Below are 4,826 nucleotides of genomic sequence, written 5' to 3'. Positions count from 1 at the left end.
TACGCAGTTGGGTGGTGTGTGTTTGGAACGAGCTGCCAGAGGAGGCTGGTATGATTTCAACATTTAAAAAGCATCTGGATGAATAGGAATGGTTTATAGGGATATGGGCCAAATGCTGGCAAATGGGATAGATATAAATAGGATGTCTGGTCAGCATGGACGAATTGGGCCAAAAGGTCTGTTTTCATGCTGTATATGTCGATGACTCTATGAGTCAATGGTAACTGTGATAGAAATTCTCACTCCTTTGCAGGTAAAACTTGGTCAATTTTTGATTGACTCTTGCTGCCTGGAAACTCTCATTGATCACAGTGTGGAAGGTTGGGAAGAACAGTGATGCTTGGGGACATAGATTCACTTGAAATATCACGTTTAGTACCTAGGCAAGTGAATCGATATAAATTGGCCCAATCAGAAGGTCAGCTACGTGTCACTTTTGGTTAAGGGTTCATTTTTAAGCTGAAAATAAAGGCAGTGAATTTAAGAGGAAAGTCTGTTTCTGTAAGGGAAACTCCAAGATAAAATTATCACAGAGTTTTGTGCTGGAATACACCTCTAAAAATGCAGGAAAGCAATATTACAACATAAGTTGTTGACCATTAAAGAACAGGTTATTAAAATGCTGTACTTTCAGCTGCAGTGTCTGGAAAGCTTTCTAACTGTCTGTCTGCATGTAGGGATATTGTAGATTTGATAAAAACATGTAAAGTAGTTCAGTGAAACAACGTGAACAGAGAAGTCTCAGAGTTAACAACTTAATTTATTTTGTTGTTATAACTTTGCATAAATCACATTGTATTACATTACAGAACAGTAGCCTTTTAAAGGTTTCAACCAATGCAAATATTTTTATTTTGACTATTTCATGCAGTTATCGTATTGCTTGGAATCATAGAATCATAGGTTGGTTACAGTTTGGAAGGCCAATTGTGTCCATGTTGGTTCCCAGAAAGCGTAATTTAGCTAATCCCACTCTACTGCCCTTTTCCCACAGCCCTGCCTTTTTATCCTTCAGATAATTATCCCTTCTGAACGCCATCAATGAATCTTCCTCCACCACATTTTCGGGCAGTGCATTCCAGATTCTAATCACTTGCTGTGCATAACTTTTCCTTTCTCATTTCACTGTATGATGTCTTGCCCTACACCTTAATCAGTGCCCTCAGCATATCCACACTTCTTTCAGTGGGAAGAGTGACTCCATAACACTGCTTAGTCCAGACCCTTCATCATTCTGAACACCTCTATCAAATCTCCTCTCAACCTTCCCTTCTTGAAGGAAAACAACATTGGCTTCTTCTATCTGTCCACCCACATGAGGTCCTTTATCCCTGGAATGCTTCACATAAATCATTTTGGAAGTCTTTCGCCTATCTTCCCATCCTTCCTAAATTGAGGTGTTCAGAATTGGATGCAATACTCAAGTTGAGGACGAACCAGTGTTTTGTAAATATTCATAAAATTGTTTTTGTACAGCATGCATCTGTTTATAATGTACAGGACCCTGTACGTCTTATTAACCACTTTCTCAATTTGTCCTACCATCTTCGATGATTCCGCACACATGACGATAATAAAATGTAGGGTATGCAGGGTAGATTGATCTTCGCATTGGATAAAAGGTTGCCACAACGTCTTGGGCAGAAGGGCCTGTACTGCGCTATACTGTTCTATGTTCTATATACCTCATGGTCCCTTAGCTCTTGCACCCTCTTTCATAATTGTTTCAGTTTTTATGCTGTCTCCTCGTACTTCCAACCAGAATGCATCACTTCACATTTCTATATCACTATCCTTCTCAAGCTCACAATATTTCCATTGTTATTACAAATTTCTCCCTGCATTCCAAACCTAGATTATTAATTTTGATCAAGGAAAGCGATGCCTTTAGTACAAACTTCAGAGGAACCTCTAATGTTACTTCAGTCTGAAAGACAACAGTTCACTGCAGCTCTCCATTGCTTGTCAATTAGCCATCTCCGCTATCATTGTCCCCCTTTTTTTTCAATCTTTTCATGGGGTATGCATGCAAAAGGCAGGTCCACCATTTGTTTTCCATCCCAAATTGACCTTGAACTAATTGGCTTGCTAACCATTTCAGAAATTAGTTTGGAATCAACTGCATTACTCTGGGCGTGGACTCACAGTTAGGGCTTACAAGGTAAGGAAAGCAGAACTTTTGTAAACCAGTTAGGTTTTTACAATTAATGGCAGTTTTGTGGTCATCCTGCTAGACACATCCTCTTCCCCATGACCTGTATTGGAGGCCACAACACTGAACCAGGCTAGTCTAGTGCAGGGTTGGTCTATGAGTCAGTGCAGTCTCAGCTGTCTGTACGAATTCACAACATTGTAAGAAAAATGTCAATGGCTTTCTTTACTCTTCTGGCAGAAGTGCCATCACCTTCACTCACACTCACTCTGTTACTGAATACATCTCCCAACAAGGTTTATGGCCCACCATTGTCCTATGGTCTGCAACATTTTCCTCACTCACATTCACCGACACCAATGCCTGAACATCACTGACCATGCATGCCCTCTAAGCTGCCTACTCACTCACTTAGGACACCTATTCACCTGTGCCATATGTTGTATCTGTGCCACCCACTTTCGCCTCCTGTATTGCCTGCCTCTCTTTCATTCTAGCATCCTGGCATCAGCTTCTCACCCCTTATGAGGAGAGCATTCTGACTCTGACTACCCTGAGAGACTGACTGACAATGTCTAAGGTAAAAGGCAAGGGAGGGCAACGCAAGGCATGAATTCCGTGAGCTTCCAGGTAGGCTGAAAGTGAGTAAGCACTAAAGGAACAAGCAAACAGCCCAGAGATGTTGGCTGATCCAATCCATGAGCTGTGTGCCTGTCCCCAGATGCAGAGTCCTTGGAGCAGCATTACAATGATAATTGCTGTTGTGCACACTTTGCAGCATTGCAGAGCAGAATTTTACTTTACATGGATTGGAAATGTGCCACAAGAGTTCTTAGAGGCTGGAAGCTAATATTCATGGATGTGGTATTCATGTGGCTTGGATTTATTGAGTGTGTCCTGAGACGTTGGTACTTGATGTCCAAAATGGAAGTACTTTGGAGCAGGCAATGAATAGAAGTTACCAGGTACCTGCACTATACTCCATGACTAGAATTCTTTGCATCCAATTTGCAACAGTGAGCAAAATGATAGAAATCTACATTTTAATTAGCCAAAATATGTAGTTAATAAGATGCTTGACAAGCAATAATCCCCTTTTAAAGAACTGACCGGACCAGTGCTTGGAACATAGAACAGTATAACACAGGAACAGACCCATTGGCCCTCATGTCAGCAGTGACCATTTCACCATTCTAAACTAATCCCATCTGCCCGTACATGGTCTGTATCCCTCTATTCCCTGTCAACACAGTGTGGATCTGGAGGAACACAGCAAGTCAGGCAGCTTCAGAGGAGCAGCAGCGTTGACATTTCGGGCCAACCTGAAATGTTGCCTGAATCCTGATGAAGGGTCCCGACCCGTAATATTGACTCTCCTGCTCCTCTCATGCTGCCTGACCTGCTGTGTTCCTCCAGCTCCACACTGAATTGACTCTGACTCCAGTATCTGCAATTCTTGCTGTCTCCACTATTCCCTGCCTGTTCATGTGTTTCTAAATGCCTCTTAAATGTTGCTATCTGATCTGATCCTACCACTTCCCCTGAGAGTGCGTTCCAGCACCTACCACCCTCTGTGTATAAAACTTGCTTCACAAATCTCCTTTAAACTCTTACCCTCTCAACTTAAACCTATAGCTCCTGGTGTTTGACATTTCTACCCTGGGAAAAAGACTCTGACTATCTATATCTCTCGTGTTTTTATACATTTCTATCAGTTTGTTCCTCAGTCTCCAACGCTCTAGTGAAAACAATCCAAGTTTGTCCAACTTCTCCTTGTAGCTAATACACTTCAATCCAGGCAACATCATGGTAAATCTCTTTATGCACCCTCTCCAAAATCTCCACATCTCTCCTATAGTATGGAAACTAGAACTGTACATAATACTCCAAATAAGAAACTCCTGCGATAAGCAGAACTTAGTTAAAAGAGGCAGCTGAGATAGGCATCACTGTTTGCACAATTCTGCTGCATCTCTCATCATTGGCTACATTATTCAGGTATCACAAGACTTTTTCCAACATGTGCTTTGTTTAAAAAGAAAGATATTTAAGCGAAAAGATGGCTGAAATGCAAATTCAGTGACTGCCTAAAATTCCTGTGTGGATTGTACTGAGTCCTGAAAAGAATAACAGAATGTTGCACCTGAATAGCAATACAAGTTCCATAGGCAACAATACCCCAAGCGGAAATACATCATTCAGAAAAAATAAACTGTGATCGCCTGTGTATTGTGTCCCAGACTGCAGACATATTGAATTGATAGAAGAGCAGTTCTGGGTGAAGTGTATGCTTATATGTTAGCTTTCCAGGAACACAGCGCAAAGGAGGTTAAAATCCAAATGCAACCCTTGGTCTGCGGTTGTGTTAGTGCTCTAGAGAGCTGGCATGCTGGTGTATTTCACTGTGCTAAAGTGTACTGTGAAGGGGCATAACTGACAACTTTTACCACACATCCATGTGTTCAAGTGAAAAGAAATAAAATCTCTCTGATTTCTGAAAGCAAGTCAACAAAGCCACTGAGTAAGGAAACTGGATAAACTTTTTTTTTAACAAGCTTCAGAACTAAGACCCTCCAAAGGATTGCTCAAAAGCATTACCAAAATTACCCAATTTAATAGCCACAATGTTTCACAATCAATTCACTGTGGACAAGCCAAAGACTGATTTATAGAT

This window comes from Stegostoma tigrinum, chromosome 4, assembly GCF_030684315.1.
Source record: "Stegostoma tigrinum isolate sSteTig4 chromosome 4, sSteTig4.hap1, whole genome shotgun sequence".
NCBI lineage: Eukaryota > Metazoa > Chordata > Chondrichthyes > Orectolobiformes > Stegostomatidae > Stegostoma > Stegostoma tigrinum.
The sequence above is the reverse complement of the archived record's forward strand: the minus strand, read 5'-3'. Positions refer to the sequence as shown.